The sequence below is a fragment of the Dendrobates tinctorius genome, unplaced genomic scaffold (genome assembly GCF_039654945.1).
Source record: "Dendrobates tinctorius isolate UK_male_01 unplaced genomic scaffold, ASM3965494v1 ptg000032l, whole genome shotgun sequence".
Taxonomy (NCBI): Eukaryota; Metazoa; Chordata; class Amphibia; order Anura; family Dendrobatidae; genus Dendrobates; species Dendrobates tinctorius.
Genome location: NW_027361700.1, coordinates 31,653,544 through 31,676,540, shown reverse-complemented (window position 1 = coordinate 31,676,540; position 22,997 = coordinate 31,653,544). Strand labels below are relative to the sequence as shown.

Here is a 22,997-nt window from a genome sequence, read left to right as displayed (position 1 = left end):
GTGTCCCTAACTAGCCAAAGAAACAGCAAAAACAGTTCAATATAGGCCTGAAATGCCACAATTATTAGCCCACAGATAGGTGAGGCGTGTGACGGAGATACCACACTGTAAAATATGTGGCCTGTAGTTTTATTTTTTACAGCAAAATAGTGTTACTAACTTGGGTAGTGTGGCATTCTCCTGTGGTGTATGGCTGAGGGTTGTAATCCTGACAGGGGATGATGTATCTTATGGTGGCCAAGCTTTCTGTCAGGAGAAGTCTTTCCTTCTCAAATTGCACACACACAGGAAACTTTACAATACAATGTTTGCACAGTAACTACCTCTAGGCAGAAGATGATGATGGTGGTAGTAATTGGTGCATTTGAGCCCCAGTCATGAAGCAGCTGTAAGAATTTGAAACACAAGTCTTTTTACTGAAGGTAATGGGGCAAATTATTATTTACAAGCAGCAGTAAACTCCAGTGAAGGACAGAAGTTTACTGTCAAAACTTAGTCCCCAATCCAGAAGTTCTTTCTGTATATTTTCATCTCTGTGACTATGGTCCAAAAATGTTCCCACTTGTTTTTCCCTCTGTTCTGGTACTAGTCGAGCGTGATTTTCTAGCTCTTTCATTACAGAATAATCAGCTCTCATTCTATCAGTAAAACTTGTTAAATTGCAGAATTCTGCAATCAGAATAATAGGCCATGTTGGCATTTTTTCCTGGACCTATTGTCATTGTATATGAGAGCAGGCTATTTCCAGTCTGTGATCTGTTTGTTATATTGATTTTTGTAATAATCGATAAAACTGATTTCACAGCCATCTGACTGCTTGAAAGTAGACTCCGGAGTTAAATTCCCAGTTGATATCATCAAGATGATATGTACGATTGTTGTATTTGGAAACAACTATCTGTCCAGTCAGTTCTTTACTGCAAGCATCATTGTAGGCATGTGATCCAATTTTCGAGTGCAAATTGTACATTACATCCAGAACAGTTTCACTTCAAAGAACTTTGTGGCTCACATCAATGCACAACATGATACTAATAATAATAATGTCATGATCCATGCTGGATCATGACAGATATAAAGTACAGGTAACCTTTTTTTTTCCTAAGCTGTGCTTAAGGAGTTGGTTTTGCCCCGGTGGCCATTAGGGTTATTGCACTGTGGTGTCATCTGTTCTAAGTTTCCCCCGGTGGTGGTGAGCGTCATTGCACTCTGGTTTCTTAGTTAAGTGCACATGATTAGAATGCAGGTGTGATTGCTGGCTCTGCTATAAAAGAGTCACAGGTGTTGCAATCAGTGTTGGTGATAGTGTTCATTTCCAACCATCCTTGGTGGAGAAAGGAGCTGGAGATCTCCTTGCAGCATGGTCAGAGCCCTGGTGTGGAAGGAGTCAGAGGGGATTTCCTTATAGCTTTGACAGAGCTTGGTGGCAGCGATTCAGGAGGAGAGCTGCATTCTGCTGGTGGTCTCTGTTGCCAGAAGCGAGTGCAACAGAGTAAAGCTAAGTGGTGTTTCCCTGTTTGTGTTTTTCCTTCGTGTGTATTAGTACAGCGGTGGGGCCAGTGCCTGGGCCACCCAGCTCCCTAGCAAGGGATAGGTGTAGGGTGTGCTAGGGCGACAGGTATCCTGAGCGGCGCCCGGTGCGGAACCGGCATAGGGAACGTTAGGAGCGTTAGGGACATTGACTCAGGGGAGTGCAGGAGGTCTCCACGTCCCCTGTCCCTATCGCAGGACCCACCGTTGTAACTGTTTCCCTACCCCTTGTCTTGATGTTTTAGTTACCGGCCTGCAAGCAGTGTCACACAGGACAGTTTCACGTGCCACATCTTGTCATTTCAGTTACCAGCCTGCTGGTCGCGTCACACAGGACGGGTCCACGTGACAAATAATCTTTATTTATATAGCACCAACATATTCCGCAGCGCTTTACAGTTTAACAGTTTCAAACAATAATACAAGAATTAAAGCAAAATAAAACAACCCTGCTTGTGAGAACTTACAATCTACAATGAAGTGGGGGAGAAACAAAGTACAGGTGGGTATTTACAATGATGGTCCATAGAGATGAGCGACTTTGCCTTTTTTTGGGTCAAGTTGGGTTTCATGAAAACCGACTTTCGCAAAAGTCGGGTCGAACGAAATTGGCCGACTATAGGGAAAAGTCAGAGGCCGACTGAAACACGAAACCCAATGCAACTCATTGGGAAGCAAAGTCAGCAGGGAGTGGAAGACAGTAAACACACCTACAGTGCCCATTTCAATGCCAAAAACATCAGTTCTTATAACTGAAGCTTGTCAACCTTAATTTACTTCCTAATAATAGTTGCGCAATGAAAACTGGGGGTTATTTGGCTAAAGTTGTGGGGGGGTTGGGCTGGCTCCAGGTTTTCGTGTGCCCTGGGCCAAAGAGTATCAGTGCGCCCCTTTAACACGTACCACAACTCATGATGCTCCGATACGCCACAGAAATATAGGTATAGTACAATGACACATACTTCACTGCTTACATGACATGACTGATCTATTTTAAATTGTACAATAGCTCAAAAACAGGACAGTATATTACTCCATACAGTGTTATGGCCACCACATTGTGCGCCATACAGAATAATGAGCCCCATATATTTCTCCATACCAAATAATAAGTCACATATGATGTTCCATAAAGTATATGATGAGCTCCACATAATGCTCCATATATAATGGGCCCCATTTGTAATGCTCCAGTGTATAATGGGCTCCTTAGATGCTGCTCCAGTGTCTGATCTGCCCCATTTACATTGCTCCAGTACATGATGGGCCTCATGAATGATGCTCCAGTGTATGATAGGCCCTAATAATGCTCCATATATAATGGGCCTCATTTGTAATGCTCCAGTGTATAATGGGCCCCTTAGATGCTGCTCCAGTGTCTGATCTGCCCCATTTACAATGCTCCAGTACATGATGGGCCTCATGAATGATGCTCCAGTGTATGATGGGCCCTAATAATGCTCCATATATAATGGGCACCATTTGTAATGCTCCAGTGTATTATGGGCCCCTTAGATGCTGCTCTAGTGTCTGATCTGCCCCATTTACAATGCTACAGTACATGATGGGCCTCATGGATGATGCTCCAGTGTATCATGGGCCCTAATAATGCTCCATATATAATGGGCCCCATTTGTAATGCTCCAGTGTATAATGGGCCCCTTAGATGCTGCTCCAGTGTCTGATCTGCTCCATTTGCATTGCTACAGTACATGATGGGCCCTTTTTTTAATTAACCCAGGCATGGTATGTGAAAAGAGCTCCTTCACTTTTGGTGTGGGTGAAGGACACAAGGAAAAGGGTTGCTCCTGACCAGAAGTCTGCAGTTACGACTCAGTGCTTGCATTTTTTACAACTTCAGAAGAGGAGGCGATAGAGCTGGAGGCTGTTTCAGCAATGTAAGCCACAAACAGTTCCTGATACTCCGGCTTTAAAAGAAGTCTACCTACTCCTAGAAAAGGGAGCCTTACAGGCCTTCCAGAGCTACACCATGATGCTGGCTCAACACCTCCTGCCTTAGCTGCTATTGTGTTTTTGGCACTACCAGCAGATGCACCACCACCGCCATCAGTACCAGGTGGCCCTCCACGTCCACATCCGCGTCCTCTTCCACCATACTTCCTCATGTTTTGGAAAATGGACCCAAAATACCAGCAGATATATGGTACTGTATCAGAAGCATACAGCTCTATACAATCTATGGATAACAGTAAATCTCTGTATATATTTCATGAGGCATACACAGACGCTCACAGGCTCAGTATGGATTAGCCAATAAAATAACAAGTTGAAAAAGGGTACAGTATCACCAGATACAAGGTATATATAATATAGTGTAAACATTCTGATTCTCCGTATACATTTCAGGAGGCAGACACAAACGCTCTTAGGCCCAGTATGGATTACACGAGAATATGAAAAGCTGTAAATGGGTTATGTAACACAAGCATACAGCTGTATACAGTGTTGGGGTAATATTAAAGTTCCAAATATATTGCCGGAGTAACAGACAGATGTTTACAGGCTCATTATGGATTACACCAGAATCTAAATAGCTAAAAAGGTTACTGTATCAGAAGCGTTCTGCTGTATACAGTGTTGGCCAAATTGAAAATATCGGTATATATTTCCGTAGTCACCCTCAGACGCTCACTCAGTTTGGTTTTGACCATAATAAAAAATGTTGTAAAAAAGGTCCTGGATAGCAAGATAGCAAGTATTTATTTTTTAGGGTACAATTGAAATCTCCATATAAATAGTCCCGTAGTCACTCTCAGATGCTTACACAGAATGGATTTGACAGTAATGCTAAATGTCGAACAAAGGTACTGTATAACAAGATACAAGCTGTATTGAGTATAGTGTAAAAATTTGTTTCTACGATTCACCGTATATATAGAAGGTGTAACCCACACATGCTCACTCACTATGGATGCTGTAGGGAAGGTGGACTGACAGACAAACCAGCCTGTAGTGAGAAGCAGAGGTGTAGCGCAGTGTAGGTGTGAAACCGCTAAGATAAAGAGAAAGGGTGCAGTGTTTTAGCTTGCCCACTGGAAGGCAGTGAAGAGTGTAAGAGTGGGACTGAATAACTGCCATTGGTCAGAGAAACTGTTAGGTGATCGTGGGCGGAGTTACCAGTATAAAAGGCTGAGGGAAGATTCTGGAAGAGTCAGTCAGTGAAGGGAGCACAGTAAAGAGGAAGTTGTGCTGAGGAAATAGAGACAGTAGAAAGGCTCCAGAGAGGACTGACAGTTGAGGCGGTCACGGGGGGGTGGCCCAGAGGACATAGCCGCAGACGAAGATGGCCTGGGGCTATCATACGGATGGTGTGCTCAGACTGGTGCAGCGCTGTGGTGGTTGGGCCTAGGCCTGCCACAGTGGAAGAGCCACAGAGGATGCCACGATTATAGTTACAAAGGAAGTGAAGGTACCGGGACCTGTGTACAGAGAAATGTGAAACGGCTGTGGTGAATTGCTGTTGTTGACACAAGGATGGGCACTAAAAACGGACCTGTTCAATACAAACTCTGTCTCAGTCTCGTGTTTGTCTGTGGCAAGAAGAGGGTCCCCCCCACAGTTGGTTATCCTACAGATGATACCTTAATACAAATTTTTGAAACAAGTTACTGTATCAGCACATACCAGGTGTGTCCAGTCTAGGGTTAAATTTCCTTCTATACTTCCGGAATCAGACACAGACATTCACAGGCTCACTATGTATTACACCAGAATTAAAAAATTAGAAAAAGGGAAAGGTATTCATAGCGTACACCAGTATACAGTGTTGTGGTACTTTTAAATCTTCGTATATATTTCAATCTCAATAAGCCAGTCCAGAATCTCCACTACTGGAAACTATATGGATACAAGTATAGACGCAAAGTCGAGTGTTAGCAGAAATTTTGGAATTACTCATCGCGGAAAAAGCTACCGGTAGATGTTGAAGAGGTGATGCAGACCCTCAATTACTGTGTCTGTGGAGAAAGCGAAAAAGGTTCTTTGTGAAGAAAGGATTGCTTTATCGCAGTAGCGTGGATCACATCACTGTTACTCGTCTCCATCAAATTGTGATCACAGTGAGAGATGTACCCATGGTCCTCACTGCCTATCATGATGTGTCTGGTCATTTTGGAGTGCAAAAGACATAAGCAATTCTATTCTATTGGATTGGCATGAGAGGAGACATTGAAAAATGGTGGCAGGAATGTCACACGTCTGTGACTATCACAACTGTGAAAGGTGATCATAAACCACCACTGCATCCGCTTGTAAGTTGACGTCCATTTCAAATAGTAGCCATTGATCATCTGAAGGTAGAGGCCAGCAGGACAGGCAATAGCTACATCTTAACCATCATTGATCAATACACCAAATTTCTAGTGGCCGTCCCTGTGAAGGATTTAACTGCCCAGGCTACACAGCGGTGGAGCAGGGAGAGGTAAGTATTGCAACTTGCAAGTGCTGTGGCCATGACCAAGCAGGGTGGGCACAATCGTGGTCAGCGGTACTGCACAGGGCCCCTCATAGTACGCTGGTGTGTCTGACGGCGAGTGGGCCCTCCCACCATCTGAGACACTGTATTGTACTATGAGGGGCCCTGTGCCATTGCTGTCGGCCATCAGTGGGCCCATCCACATGTTCATAGCAACGGCACTTGCCTGGGTGCGCCAGGTCTTGACCCCAGCCGTTGGGGGAGGGGTGGGCAGCCCAGTTATGGAGGTTTAAAAATTATCACATGTTGATATGTTGGCTGGACATTCAGCTGCTGCAAAGGGCATAATTGGGCAAGTCCGAGGAAGAGGAGGAAGAAACCGAGGCACTTTTCTGGTAACCTATGCGTCATCAGGGGAAGGTGGGACAAAATCCTTTGAAACCCATGCATGGTTCATTTTAATGAAGGTTAGATCATCAACACTTTGGGTCGACAGACGGGTCCTTTTTTCTGTCAGGATTGATCCAGCAGCACTGAAGACTCTTTCAGATAACACACTAGCAGCAGGGCAAGCGAGCTCCTGTAAGGCATATTGGGCCAATTCAGGCCAGGCATCCAGTTTAGAGGCCCAAGAGTCAAAGGGGAATGACCTGTGAGGGAGAACATCGATATGGGAGGAAAAGTAGTTTGTAACCATAGTTGACAACTGCTGCCTCCTGTCACTATTAATCAGTGCAGTATTAGCAGTCGTGTGAGCGGTACTTGAGAAATCATTCCACAACATGGTCATTAAACCCCTGTCTCCAACGCCACTTCTGCTGTGTGCACCATGAACACCACTTCCATTGTGCCCACTACGGCTCGTGGGAGACCCAGCACTGCTGCTGTGTGCTGGGAAATCCTCAAACAAAAGGTTTGTTTGTTTGCCAATATTATCTCTAGGTTCTCCTGTGGCATGATGTTGTGTAATTTGCCTTATTACCATGGATCGAGGATGCTGGCCAGCCAGTAGTTTTCATCCCTCATCATTTTGGCAATGCAGGGGTCCCTTTTTAGGATCCGCAAGGCATAATTGCACATGTGGGCCAATGTTCCAGGTGTCAATGATGCACTGCCCGTGGTGGGTGGAGGAGCAGTTTCTGGCAAATCCACATCCCTACAGTCACGCACAAACACTGTACCTGCCCTTGGAATGCCAACATTTTCTCTTGCCCCCTGAGAAACATCCTGCTGCCCAAAATAATCATCCCCCTCATCCTCATCCTCCTCCTCTTCTTCCTCCACCTCGTCCAGGACAGTTCCCTGACCAGACAATGGCTGACTGTCATCAAGGCTTCCCTCCTCCGCCTCCTCCGCTGCAGAGGCCTGATCCTTAATGTGCGTCAAACTTTGCATAAGCAGACGCATAAGTGGGATGATCATGCTTATGATGGCGTCGTCTGTGCTTACCAGCCGTGTGCATTCCTCAAAACACTGAAGGACATTACAGAGGTCTTTCAGCTTTGACCACTGCACACCCGACAATTCCATGTCTTCCCTCAAACTGCCTGCCCGTGTATCCTTCCACAAATGCATTACAGCCTGCCTCTGTTCGCACAGCCTCTCAACCATGTGCAGGGTGGAGTTCCACCTTGTTGCAACATCTATGATTAGGTGGTGCTTGGGGAGGTGGAGCAATCGCTGCAGCTTCTGCATACGACTGGAGTGTACGGCTGAGCGACGGATGTGCGAGCACAGTCTTCACACCTTATGGAGCAGGGATGTTAACTCCAGATAATTATTAAGGAAGCACTGCACCACCAGGTTCAAAGTGTGAGCCAGGCAAGATATGTGTGTGAGTTTTGCACGGGCTATGGCTGCCACAAAATTACGGCCGTTATCACTGACTACCTTGCCTGCCTCAAGATGTAGACTGTCCAGCCATGACTCTGTTTGTCGCTGCAAGTAGTCGGCCAGTACCTCCACGGTGTGTCTGTTGTCGCCCAAAGACATCATCTTTAACACAGCCTGCTGACGCTTACCACTAGCTGTTCGATAGTGGGACATCTCGTGTGCAACACTGTCAGCTGCGGATCGAGTGCTCGTGCGACTGCGCTCTGTGGACGAGCTTTCGCTGATTGATGAGGAGGAGAAGCAAAAGCCTACAGCCAACTGTTTCCTATACCATGGGCTAGGCAGCACTGTTCCACCGCCGCTGTCCCCAGTGGAGCCTGCATTCACCACATTAGCCCAGTGCGCAGTGATGGACACGTAATGGCCCTGGCCATGCCTACTGGTTCATGCATCTGTTGTGAGGTGCACCTTTCCACTCACTGACTGTTTTAGTGCATGGACAATGCGGTTTTTCACATGCTGGTGGAGGGCAGGGATGGTTTTCGAGAAAAGAAGTGCCGACAGGGTAGGTCATAGCGTGGGACAGCGTAGGCCATGAGGTCGTGGAAAGCTTTGCTTTCAACCAAACGGTAGGGCATCATCTCTAATGAGATTAGTTTGGCAATGTAGACATTCAAACACAGTGTACGCGGATGAGAGGATGAGTACTTTCTTGTCCTACTCAGAGTGTCTGGTAGGGTGAGCTGAATTGGAGAGCTGCATATGGGGGAAGTAGCGGTGGACCGGATGGAGTGAGAGGGGGTTGGTGATGGTATTGGTGGTGATGGCCTAGTTTCAGTGTTGTGTTGCAAAACCATTGTGATTCCCTTTGTGCCTTGGCCTTGCGACGACACCTCCACATTTAGTGCTGGTGGTGTGCTTAATGGTGGTGGTGGTCTTACAGTGGGGGTAGTGATGGAGCATTGTTGGCTACCTTCAGTCGGATCAGGTGCACATGTGCTACCTGAGGTTTTGTAGTCTGTCCACATTTGCAAGTGCATGTTGATTAAATTGTGGTGCCCCTGAGGCTCAGTCGCCACAGAGGTACTGCACCTTCTCCTAAGATGTGGTGCCACACCACCTAGGTAAGTTGGGAGCTCCTTTCCACACTCCAACACCTGCACCCCACACACAGGATAGTTCAGCAATGGACCAGATTGCGGCTCCATGCTTAGTGGGTAGCAGAGCACCTTTCGTGGGTCCTTGCTTAGTAACACGAGATGTGTTGGGAGGTGGGTGGAGTTGAGACATATAAAGGTTGGGGAAGGTTTAGAATTACAGGACAGTTCAGTCTGAGGACAGTTCAGTCTGGAGGTCAGTCAGTCAGAAGAGTTTGAGGGCGATCCCTGGAGGAAGGGATGGAGGAAGGAGTGCTGCAGCTGCCTCAGTGATCTGAGCCAGCTGGCACGGGAAAGGAACAGAAGGAGAAAGACGTAGAACTGCAACCTAAGCTTCCATAAGAGAGAGAAGGAACCGCGCGGAACGAAGGAGTAGGAGAACAGATGGGTTGGAAGAGGAACCCTACCTATAGGATCTCAGCGCAAGGCTGGGGCCCGGTCCCTGAGGTTGTATGGACACTTATGGTTCTGCGGCAGACACCGGTGGAGTAGTTGGCTGTAAATGCACTACTCCCATCCAAGACTTGGGGCACAACAGCATCTGTATAGAGAGCCAGGACTCAGGAGAAAGGGAGTCCCCGAAGTAGGCTACAGCTGTCTGCCATACAAGGAGAGTTGTTAGGAACATCTGACAGGAGGAACTTCAGAGTACCACGGTACTGGAGCACTTCACACTACAAGGCGCAATAGAGGAGTCGTTCAGGAGAGGTACATGTTGGCGGAGTGTTGGAGAGGAGAAGCCTGACTTGCCCGGGAGGTTGATTGAGTCTCTGCCCTGGAGGACACGGCACGGAGGCAGGCACCAGTGTGCACCACGAACTGTGAGTAAAGCTTTGGAACTACAAGCCCTGGTGTCTTATATTCACTTGTGCGCCAACGCCGTCAGCACTGCTACATCTGGGTACCAACATTCCTCGCACCGCCTGCACCTATACACTGCCCTGGGGTTACAGCTTCACCTGTGGGGAGCTACACCATCTATGCTGCAACATACCATCAGCCCCAGAGGATCTGCACGCAGCGTTGGCTTAACATCTTGCTTGCCAAACACCTCAGGTGGCGTCACGAACTATCACATAAGCTATATTACAAACCACCATTGATTTGGGCGCCCAGGGCCACGGGCCAGGGTCACTGCTGCTGTGACATATCCCACTGACACCGGCCCGGTACCGAGTACCCCACAGCCCTGGGGCGGGGTGTGACCCGAAATGTCTAAGCATGCAACTGGTATTCAAATTTCTGAGTTGTTTACCTCGGCTAAAGGTCCTTCCGCACTTCTTACAGGTAACCTTTGCCTCATCAGTAGGATTTTGGACAAAGACGTGCCACACTGCACTCTTCCTACTATGGTATACATTTTCAGGCCTTGCACGCTGTGCTAATTTGACCGTGTGGTCAAGCTGTCCTGCAACTCTTTTAGTTTTTGTTCCACGTTTTAGGACAGCTACGAGCCTGCTAAATAACTGCTGCTGTGATGTCAATGCCTGCTGCGGATCCTTCTCCTTATCTGAACTATTGCCAGCGCCACCCTCCTCCCCCAATGGATGCCAGTCCGGGTCCAGAAATAGGTCATCCATCACCTCCTCTTCAAAGTGATCTGCACCTTCCTCTTTACCTTCCTCTGTGTCACCGTGTAAGGTGGTATAGCATGCGAGAAGGAGCACCTCGGTTTCATCAGGGTCAGATTCTGGCTCAATAGACTGCGAGGGCAATGTAGTGCTGTGGGTCAATGTACCAGCAGAATCATCTATCAGTGGCTGTGCATCAGTGCAGTCCATGTAAGATTCATCTTGGACTGGGGAATTTAGGAATTGAGTGGATAACCCAGGCATGGTATGTGAAAAGAGCTCCATAGAGTAATCTGAAGTGTGGGCTGCCGCATCCTTAACTTTTGGTGGGGGTGAAGGACACAAGGAAAGGGTTTTTTTATGACCAGAACGCTGCACTGACGACTCCGTGCTTGCAGGTTTGGACTGTTCAGAAGAGGAGGCAATAGAGCTGGTGGCTGTTTTGGCAATGTACGCCAAAACCTGTTCCAGATGCTCCGGCTTTAAAAGCGGTTTTCCTACTCCAAGAAAAGGCCACCTTACAGGCCTTCTTGGGCCAGAGGATGACGCAGGCACAATACCTCCTGCCTTAGCTGCTATTGTGCTTTTGCCAGAATCAGCCGATGCACCACCACCATCAGTACCAGCTGCGCCCCCCTGCCCACGTCCACGGCCTCTTCCACCATACTTCCTCATGTTTGGAAAAATACCAGCAGAGAGATGGTACTGTATGAGCAGCGTCCAGCTGTGTAAGGTGTATTAAACAAATTAAATTAACGTATATATTATGTTAGTCACAGACGCTCTCACAGTATGTATTGGACCGTAATCCAACAAGCAGATATACGGAACTGTATCAGAAGTGTACAGCTGTATATGATTTTTGTGCAACTAACAATCTCCGTATATGTATTTACGGAGTGTCACACACACACGCTGACTAGGTATAAAAGTGACTGTAATGCGAACGGCAGATATACAATACTGTTGGAGAATCGGACAGCTCTATATGGTGTGTGTATGTAAAATTGTCAAGCTCCGTGTATTTGTATACGGACTGACACACGCTGTCTCTCTCTATTTTTGACCGTGATCAAACAGCAGATCTACGAAACTGTTTGAAAAACGGACAGGACTCTAAGGTGTAGGTCTGGAAAAAGGAAAAACTCCTTGGCTTTTTTTTCCAGAGTCACAAACAGGTAGCGTCTATTTGTCCATGCTAAAAGGCGGTACACTGTAGTGTGTGAGGAGCGTTCAATGCTGTACGGTGTGTGTATGTAAAATTGTCAAGCTCCGTGTATTTGTATACGGACTGACAAACGCTGTCTCTGTCTAGTTTTGACAGTCATCAAACAGCAGATATACAAAACTGTTTGAAAAATGGACAGGACTCTAAGTTGTAGGTTTGGAAAAATGGAAAAACTCCTCAGCTTTTTTTCCAGAGTCACACCCAGATAGCTTCTATTTGTCCGTGATACCAGCCGGTACACAGTAGTGTGTGAGGAGCGTACACCGCTAGCAGGTAGCCTTAAAAGGCAGCCTAATCACCACCAGCGCTGCTGCACACAACAAAAATCCTCCCCTTTCACTGCATACTAACTGTACAATGAAAAGCGCTATCAGCAGAAGCAGTTTATTTTTCTTCTTCCCTGCCTAACGCTCTCCCTGTTCAGAATCAGCAGCAGCACCTCTCCCTATTGTAAGATCGGCAGAAGTAAGATGGCGGTCGGAGTTCACAGCCTTTTAGACCCACTGTGACGCCACACAAAGCCAGCCAATCACTTCAATGCCCTTCTCTAAGATAGTGCTGGCCGCTGCGCATGTCATCGCGTTGCCCACAGTGTGCGTCCTCCATCATTGGGTGAGAAAAGGCGCTGAAAGCATCATTTGAAATGCGACTTTGGCGCGCTGATCGGCGACCTCATGGCCGACCTCACGCTAGGGTCGGGTTTCGATCAGCGAAACCCGACTTTGGCGAAAGTCGGCGATTTTTGAATCTGACCGACCTGTTTCGCTCAACTCTAATGGCCCAGCCATCTTGCGGGAGTGGGGGATAGAGAGAGATAGTGAATGGGCTACACACACACTTACGCATAAAATTACTTTGATTAGGGAATGTGTTTTGAGGGAGCGCCTAAAACTGTGTAAGTTGTGGCTGGTCCTAATTTCTTGGGGGTAGAGCATTCCAGAGGATTGGTGCAATGCAGGAGAAGTCTTTGAGTCGGGAGTGGGAGGTACGGATTAGTGCAGAGGTTAGTCAAAAGTCGTTTGCAGAGCGCAACGATCGGCCAGGCCGATAGACAGAAATAAGGGAGGAGATGTAAGGGGGTGTCGCACTGTGGAGAGCTTTGTGGGTGAGAACAAGTACTTTCAATTGGATCCTATAATGAATGGGCAGCCAGTGTAATGACTGGCAAATAGCGGATGCATCCGAGTACCGATTAGCCATATGAACAACCCTTGCTGCTGCATTAAGGATGGACTGGAGAGGGGAAAGTCTAATGAGGGGGAGGCCAATTAACAGAGCGTTACAGTAGTGCAGGCGGGAGTGGATCAGGGTGACAGTGAGGATTTTTGTTGTCTCCATGGTGAGAAAATGGTAGATTCTAGAGATGTTCTTTATGTGTAGCGGCAAGAGCGGGCAAGAGATTGCATATGGGAGGTGAAGGAGAGATTGGTGTCAAACATAACACCCAGACAGCACGCCTGCTGCCTGGGTGTAATTATGGTGCCACCCACAGAGAGGAAAATGTCAGATTTAGGGAGGTTAGTAGACGGTGGGAGCAGAAGTTCAGTTTTGAAAAGGGTGAGTTTCAGATAGAGAAGTCAGGTAAGGTCAGGGGATGACGTGTATAGTTGTGTGTCATCAGCATAAAGATTGGACTGAAACCCAAATCTGCTGATGATCTGTGCAATTGGGGCTGTGTAGAGAGAGAAGAGAAGGGGGCCAAGGACTGAGCCCTGAGGCACCCCAACAGTGAGAGGAAGAGGAGATGAAGTGGAGCCAGCGAATATAACACTGAAGAAGCGGTCAGAAAGATAGGAAGTGAATCATGAGAGAGCAGTGTCCTTAATGCCTAGTGACTGGAGCCTACAGAGTAGGAGATTTTGGTCAACAGTGTTGAAAGCTGCAGAAAGGTCGAGAAGAATGAGCAGAGAGTGGTCACCATTACATTTTGCTGTCAGAAGGTCATTGGTCACTTTGATGAGTGCAGTTTCTGTCGAATGTACTGGGCAGAAGCTGGACTGTGAAGGGTCTAGGAGGGAGTGAGTGGAGAGGTAACGGGTAAGGCGGGTGTAGAGTTTGGAGACTGGTCTGTAATTCTTTGTGCAAGATGGGTAGTGAGCGGGTTTCTTTAATAATGGGGCAATGATAGAGTGTTTGAAGGAGTAGGGGAAAATGCCCAAGGAGAGGGAGAGATTAAAGATTGTAGTTAGGTGAGTTGTGACAACTGGAGAGAGACTGGAGGAGATGTGAGGGAATGTGGTCAGTAGTGCATGTAGTAGGATGAGAAGAAGAGAGGATCCTGGAGACTTCTTCTTCTGTGATGGTGTCAAATGTGGAGAGTTAGCAAAGGGAAATGCAGAGAGGGATGGGAGTCACGCACCTTGTGGCTGGGAGCCGATTTCCTGACGGATATTATCTATTTTCTCTATAAAGTGGGAGGCAAGGTTGTGAGCAGGTTGCTGGATGCAGTAACAGACAGGAGGCAGAGCAAGGGTTAATGTTAATTTTAGTTGAACAGGGGGTACTCCACGCAGGGAGGAAAAGGGATAAACAGGGGTATAGTAGATGATATTAGCACAAAGAGTGTGAGGGCGAGGTAACAATTGTAATAAGTAAAGCAACCGTTCATTATGGGTTAACTTATTAGTCCAACGGCTTCCTGACTGCAGAGTCCTAGGTTTAAATGGTGACACCAACGTAGTTAGCGCATGATAAGTCCGGTGTCATCTTGAAGGCATTGATGATCTGGTTCCCGGCGGTAACGGTGAGTCCTTAACGTTTTGTACGGGGTCCTTAGTCCAGGATTTATCATGCCGAGTGAAGTGCAGTCTCCAACACTGCCGGAGCTTAACGTAGCTCGACAGATGTATGCAGGTGAGAAAGGGCACAGTTCACTGTGAGTCACTCAGTCCTTCTTAAGAGGCACGAACATGGTACATACTGGCCCGGAGCGTTTGGAACCTTCAGTTGCAGGAGCCAACGGGCACATGGCACGTCTCTGGTCAGTCTTTGTACGTGGTCGCAGGGACTCGATAGCGAGGGCCTGTGCTGTCAAGGTGCTCAGAGGACAGAGCCCCAAATTTCCCCTGCTGGGCGCTGCATGTTCCCACCAAGACTCCCTGTCCATTCGCATGCTCTGGCTTTTTTAGCTTAGCCACACCCCCTGCTGTAGAGTGCAGAGGTTGGTCCGGGTTTCTAAGCTTTCCCCCAAACAACAAAGGTAACAGCCCTGACAGTTCTGGACCCGGCGCAAGAGAGGTACCCCCGGTCTGGTCCTTCTTCTTGCAAGGTCATCAGCACAACTGTCTGTGATAAGGGCTTGTGCTTTCGGCCTGAAGAGGGAGTGAAAGGTGTCAAAAAGTTTCTTGGAGTTGTTGAACAGTGAGGAGATCAGGGTAGTGAAGTAGGTCTGTTTGGCGAGGTGAAGGGCAGAGTTATAAGTTCTAAACATAAATTTGAAGTGAAGTCTTCTGGTGTGCGAGTTTTCCTCCATAAGTGTTCAGCACTCCTAGAGCATCACTGGAGAAATTGAGTTTGCGATGTGAGCCAGGGCTGTTTTACTCTGTGCTTGGAGGTTCTGAAGGTGAGGGGAGCTACTTGGTCAAGGGTGCTTCTGAGACTGTCATTGTAGTGGTGTACAGCCAGATCAGGTCAGGTCAGGTCACCACATCGTGGAGTCTTGGAGTTGATCGATGCTGATGTCCTTTTTCCCCCATGGATGCAACTATAAAAGAAAAAGGAGAAAGAATAAATATTTGTTTCATCAATATATGAATAAATTTGGCTAGAGATGGACTTATCATATTTTTTTATATATATATATATAATTTTTTTTTTCATATAATTTTTGTATTAGTATTATTATCATTTTTTCTGCAAATATTACTACTTTTTATTATTTTTATTTATATATTTTATTTTTATTTATTTTTTACGCATAATTATTTTTATTTTCTTTATTTATTTTTGCTTTTTTCTTTATTTATTATTTATTATTCGTTTTATTATTTATTATTTTTCATTATTTTTTATCATTATTTTCCATATATTTATTTTCCATATTTAATTTTCATATTTATTTTTATTTATTTTTATTAATTATATATTATATATATATATATATATATATTTATTTTAATATATTTATTTTCATATAGCCATCCTTTGTTTATATATATTTGATTTATATATTGATGTCCGATACACATTATTATATATGGATAAAGTTTTAAAGTTTTCCCCCTTTTTTTTTTCTTTTTCTTTTTCTTTGTTTATCTATTTTCATTTAATATTTATGATGCATTCATTCTTTATATTTATTTCTATATCTATATATTTTATCTTTATTTTTGTTTTTTTCTTCTATACTAATTCAATAAGACCTTCGTACCATGTGATCTTTTTTGTTTAAGTTGTGTGCTCTCAGGACCTTTGTATCACGTGACCTAATTCATCCAATTAGAGAGAGCCCTTAGGTATTGTATACCACGTGTTGCATTTAGCCCAATGACAGCGGGCTGAGTTGTACGCGCGCCGGTATCGGGTCCCGGGTGTCCCACCCACTGTGCCTGCGTCCCTCTTCGCCGCATCATTTGATTGTGATGATCGGCGAGACACGTGGGCCGGCGTTGTGGGGTTGCCTCGTTACCTGCGATGCTCGCATGCGTCGCCACACACTCACTCCGCACTCATTGGTTGCTTTGCCCTATTTAAATTCCATCATGCCTGGATGTTGCCACCCCCTGACGAAGATACGCCAAAACGCACGCCGGGGCTGGCACATCCCGAGGACTAAAGCAGTTAAAGAGGTATTACATTGTGCTCGGACTTTTTGTTTATATTCATCACTTTACCCTATAAGTGGTGATCCATTTCATTATTTATTGTACACTGCACTTTATTTGTGGCTATATATTTATTGCCAATCTGCTTTGCACTTTATTTGCGGCCATATCTTTTGCCTTTTACACAGGTTTAACTGCACTTTATATGACATTATGAATTATATTTTTTGCTGTTTGCACAATGATGTTATACTGGCACTAGCACTTTCTATTCTGTTTTATCCAGCATTGTGTGATACTGTCTAAATATATAATATCAGTGATTACTATTGTCCCCTGGTTGTGCCTTATCCTTGGCATTGGCCTCCCCTCATTTTCACTATTTTATTTATATATATATATATATATTTTATTATTGGATATCTAATAAAAAATTTTCTTATTGGACATATTTTTGCTTTTTTCGTTTGTTTTATTTTTAAGGTAGGATCTTGAACAGAGCCGGACAAAGATCAGGTCAAGGGTGTTACCGTCTTTGTGTGTTTGAGAGGTTGAGAGCTGTGAGAGGCCAAGAGAAGTGGTTAGTGATAGAAGCTGGGATACAGATCTGGAAGTGGGGCTGTTAATGGGGATGTTGAAGTCTCCCACGATAAGGGTTGGAAGTTCTGAGGAAATTAAGTGAGGCAGCCAGGCATACTAGTCTCGTACCTCAAAATTGAGGTGGTAAATCCTTGCCACACAGATAGGTTGTATGTTATGACTTCTGCAACATCATTTGAGTGATAATAATTCAGATCTATTTGCTTTATATTCATCATCTTCAGAAGCCTTCGGAATATAATGTTGTAAAAGTGAAAGCAGGTTGGTGAAGTTTGTGGCAACTCATTTGTCAAAGTAATTTTAGTCTTTACTATTTCTCCAATGCGTGTGCGGCTAACCACCTCATTGATCTTATTTAGTTTCTTTGGCAAAAAAAGAACAGCTCCATCAAAATCACATGCTTTCCCTATTAATGTATCATGCTACTAAAGTAGAGCTGACCTCAGGGATGTAGACTACATATGTGGACTGTAGTCAACATGGTACTAGTACAAGACCCACTGGGGTCTAGCAATCAATTTGACATAGCTTGTGCACAGCTGAATACAGTTGCCAGAAAAAAACAGATTTGGATTCTATGACATGTTGGATGGATTGTCTAGTGGAAACACCCATATCATGGAAGTCACGTCTATGAGCACCACATGCTCCAATTGACATATCTTGAAATCCAGCCAAAATGTCAAAATCTCTACCTTCTGGTCTAGCAACTGCAGGGGCTTCTTTTTGACATCCTCGTCCAATAAGTTCAGTATTAGTAGGTGATGATTTGTCAGAATCCAGACCAGGAACACCAGGCTTGGGTTGCTGTGAGTCCTGACCCCATGCTCTTCCACGTGCTCTTGCTTTGGCTCTTCCAGTCATGATTTAATCTAGAAGCTTTCACCTTCGTAATCCGCTGACAGAGTACAACACCTCCCAAGCGTTCACCCTCTGCTTCTCAGACTTTCTATCTGCGCAGTAACTGCATCTAGGCAGAAGATGATGATGGTGGTAATAGTTGGTGCATTTGAGCCCCAGTCATGAAGCAGCCGTGAGAATTTGAAACAGAAGTCTTTTAACTGAAAATAATGGGTCAAATTATTATTTACAAACAGCAGTAAACTGAGGTACAGGATTACACTCACTTTGCTGTGTACCTGCAAACAGGCAGATCTTAGTAACCTCTGGTTTTATTAAGTCTGATTATCTCTTCTTCAGCACTGTGCTCTGCTTCTGCCCTGAGGTAATTCTTCTTCCTAGAGGTGCAATGTTAGTCTTCCTCATATAAAGACTACTAACTTCCTTTTTCGTGCCAGTCTCATTTTTAAACAAAGCCGGCAGGGAGAAAGTAGGTAATTCCTTCACATACAAAATGGTTTAGTCTTCTCAAGCTGTCAGACCACCAACTGCTACTTCAAATTTAAAACTCTCCCCCAGGACTTGGCTCCTCCCCCTTCTATGTGACTGTAGAGCTGCAGTAATTGGCTGACTGCCCTGAGGCGTTTTTCCAGAACCTTCTGCATACTAAAACAAAGCTGGGTCACCTAATCAAGCCGGGGAGGAGAATATTAACCCTTTTTGTGCTGCCTGTCAGCAGGTCTCACAATGTATTTAAATTGTACAGTCCACATAAAAATTCACAACATTTATATGAAAACACACTATATATACAGTATCCCATAGAAATAGCCACTTTGTGGGATATCACATTAGCACACAGCAAAAACATATCAATATAGGCCTGAAATGCCACAATTTTTGGCATACAAATGGCTGAGTCATGTGATGGAGATACCACACTGTAAAATATGTGGCCTGTATTTTTTTTTACAACAAAATAGTGTCACCAACCAGGGTAGCATACAGCTAAAACAGTTCAATGTAGGCCTGAAATGCCACAATTTTTAGCCCACAGATAGCTGAGTCGTGTGACGGAGATACCAGACAGTAAAATATGTGGCTTGTGTTTTTTTTTACAGCAAAATAGTGTTACTAACTAGGGTAATACACAGCAAAAACAGTTCAATGTAGGCCTGAAATGCCACAATTTTTAGCCCACAGATAGATGAGGCGTGTGATGGAGATACCACACTTTCAATTATCTAGCCTGTATTTTTTCTTTTTGGGCCTGTGTCAACAAGTAGGCTAAGACACAACAAAAACAATTCTATGGAGGCCTGAAATGGCACAATTTTGACAGCAATGATATGCGATCCGTGCAGCGGACATAACCCAGTGGAAAATATCTGCCCTGTAGCTAAATAATTTTTTGGCAGCTAATTTTTTTTTTTTGGCAGCAAAATGGTGTACAGAAATTGGATAAGACAATACAAAAAATTTTTACAGTACCACAAAAATGGCAGAATTTTCTGCGCACTCAGATGTGATCACAGGGACGGGCAATCCAGTTTAAAATAGCTGGATTTTCACGCTGTACTATGAAAAGGATCTGGCTGTATTCTGCAGTGTCAACAGCAAATGGAAAAAAAAATGTGTGCTTTGGATTGCTTTGGAAAAAAATAATCAGGATTAAGATGCAAAAAAAAAAAATATTCCTGGCCACTGATACCTGGGGCTATGTATATACGGTCAATATATGTAATAGGCAGCAGCAGCAGACAGTAATGGAATGGACCCTCTTGATGCATGCAATGAAGTATGCTACATAAAATGGCTGCCTGACTAGCAGTGATATCTACATACCCATATACACTCCCTGCCTACCTAGCACTGCAATCTATATACCCTGTAATTAGTCCTTTGAAGGACTGTTGATTTATCTGGATTTGTGTATTCAATTATGGTATACTCAAACTAACTTTGAAACCCCGAAATCTGTCCCTATCTCGGCAGTATCTCTCCCTACACTATCTGATTCTGGAGCTGAATGTGACGAGAAGGGTGGCGCCAGGTCTGACATAGACCTGATGACACTGTGCAGCCAGCCAATCACTGTAATGCCACAACCAACATGGCTGCGGCATTACAGTGCATGGCACACAATCCCTGTATGTTGATTGGCTCTCTAAAGAGAGGCAAGCATGCAGGGTGGGGACCCAAGCTCCTGCCGAGCAAACCTGGGGATGCTCGGTGCTCGCCGAGGATCGCGAGTACAGTGATGCTCGGGCGAGTACCAAGCATTACCAAGTATGCTCGAACATCATTAGCTGCAAGGTCTGATACAATAGGTAGTCAGCAACCATTCAAGAAATTAACAAACATCAACGTACAGCAAGAGTCAATGTTCAGACTCATATGAACAATATCTCATGTCCCTGGGCCTACTGAATAATACGTCTCGCATAATTAAGAATAAACGCTGTGTTGTCATACCTTGTTAGCATTAATACTGCTTTATGGTAGCCTAAATATACCACCAGATCATAACCAATTATTACTAGTATATACAGTATTGATAGTGTAGAACATGTGCCAACTGGGGGGTGGTCCCTTTCGGCCGCGAGATGGACTGACGACAGACACAGAAGCTCGTGCAACCTGATCCAAACTTTATTGGGTGACCTCTTGACGTCCGCAGCAAACATGACAGCTTCTGCCCCTAGGCCCGGGTACCTGTCACCTCTCTCCTGCTCCTGTTGGCAAAGAACCTCTGGGTTCCTTCACCGTGGCTGCCATTAGGCCCATGGCCACATCGCTTCCCCCGGCCGAGTCTGCCCACTGCAACACTTACTGCTTCTTCCAGTATCTAGCCATCCGGTACCCCAGGCCTCCATTAGTCAGTACCTTCCTGACATGCAGCTGCCCTCTCAGGGCCACCCCCTCTCCGAGTATCCATCTCTCTCCTCTGTCTTTCCTGAGCTTGTCCTTACTCCATCCTCTCCTGAGCACTTCTCTCTTCTATCTCCTCCTGGATGTCTGCCCTGCCCCTGGGACTCTCGTTCCTTTTATCTCCTCCTTCTGGAAATCCCGTTCCCAGTCCCGTGACTCCGCCCACTGTGACTCTGTGGTTTCCCTAGCCTAAAGCTGCTGTTGAGTCCTTTTCTCACTGCTCTATGTCTCTATCTTGTGGCCAAAACCCGGTACTACATCGTCCTTTAGTAACTCCAGCTGTTATTCCACACATATATATTCAAGTCAAAGTACATATCACCTTTTACATTTTCTTTCTGCATCAGACAGATCCATAGGTCAGTCCACCCTCCTACATACTCCCTTCCTTTTGCCATTGTCATCCTCGACAATCCCGTATCCTTCATTTTGCCTTTCCTACTTTCTTTTGCCTGTGTGGCTGGTTGCCGAGCAGAGCCTGGAGCTCTCTAGCTCTATACGGGATGCTTGGCAGAGCCGGGAGCAATTAAGCTTCCGAGTAGCAGACGGCTACCCGCAGGCGCGTACGCCTCCATGACAATTTTCGTTTAATGGGGTTGGACCACCCGGACTCCTCGAAGGGTGCTCTCCCCCACTTTTCTCACTTCCAGAACTGCGCTCCTCTCTAGGAGCAGAATGACCGAGGCTCTGGCCTACTAGGACACCGTCTTCCCTACTCCATTTTGGAAATCTTTCCACCTAGGACCTGACCTTTGGACCACTGTCTGTTCCAAATCACAAACCATCTTACCCCCGTCTTTTACGATTAATCATGGCAAGCATTTTCTACTTCTTCACATGTTGGACCTCTTTCTTGAACACTTTTTCATATAATAACTTTACTAACTCTTCTGGCAACATTTAAATTATTTCCGTTAAATATGCTTCATTACCTCTACCTTTAAATATTTATTTAACAATTTGAAAACACAAGAGCATCCCCTTCCCTTGTGGAAAGTACCCCCCAACACATCCATTCTGCATCAGGTACAGGGTTTCTTACCCCAAGGGGATGTGGAACAGTCCCCATGCTTCACAACGGTGTACAGCAGTCCCGGTAGTCCGTGTACATCAACAGTGCTCCAGGCCATCTCCTGACGGTTGATGTTCTCTGCCTGAAGAAGGGAACTCCACAGCCGTAGGGCCCCTGGGATGTCTGGCAGTCCCTGGGCCACGAGTGTCCTTAGTGCCCAAGACCCAGGAGGCCACCTCCCCTTCATGGGGTTCCGTATTCTTCGGGGTACACAGTCACAGCTACTGCATAGTAGCCGCGGGGACACCCAGTCCCCCATCTGCAGGGCCCTCCCATGTTTAATGGAGGGTGCATTAAGGTAGACTTTGTATGCGATGAAGTCAGCAATCCAGACGGCCAGCCCAGTGTAGGCCGCAGGCCTGCTCCGCACCAGTGACGCGGGACGGGGGGAAGCCGAGCGAGGAGGCCGGGGGTCGATGGTGCAGACGTCAACTGGCCCAGCATAGGCCGCGGATTCATTGGGCGCCAATGTCGGTGAGTGAGAGGAGGCCAGGCGGGGAGGCTGAGACTCAAGCGCGCAGGCCTTAGGCCTTGCACCCCCTTGGGCTGGTAAAGTGTGACAGGGCAGGGCCGGACGGGGAGGCTGGGAAGCAATATCGGGAACTTTGGGCTTAGCGTCTGGATGGGGCGGGGAGGCGGGGGCTGCCTGCGGTGCCGCCAGCCAGGGCGGGGAGTCGCTCACCTTCCTCGGCACCATGGCCTCCTTCCGGCTGCTCCGAAGCTCCTCCAGGGACTTGGGCACCCGAGCGACCGGAGTTTTCACGATGCTGCCGGCCTCCTCCCGCTGAACGGGCTCTATGTCGCCAGCCATCACCCGCGGGAAGGGCCCCGCCGGTCCTCTGCTGCTTCCCATCCTGTCGCTTGGTGTCCACTGCTGCTCTTCGTCCTGCCATCCGGCAGGACCAGCCTCCAGGCCCGATGGTTCCGCAGGACACATCAGCGGCGGTTTCTCCAATGGCTGCTTTGGCACAGCCGATGCTGCAGGCGGGCATGCCTCCTCCCTCCACTCCGCAGGTCCAGGTGTCAGAAGCTCCAGC

General features: G+C 46.2%; 1 pseudogene; it reads right to left on the bottom strand.

Moving 5' to 3' along the window:
• Positions 1–442: 442 nt before the first annotated feature.
• LOC141086652 (piwi-like protein 1 pseudogene) lies at positions 443–17,981 on the bottom strand (annotated as a pseudogene).
• Positions 17,982–22,997: the final 5,016 nt, after the last annotated feature.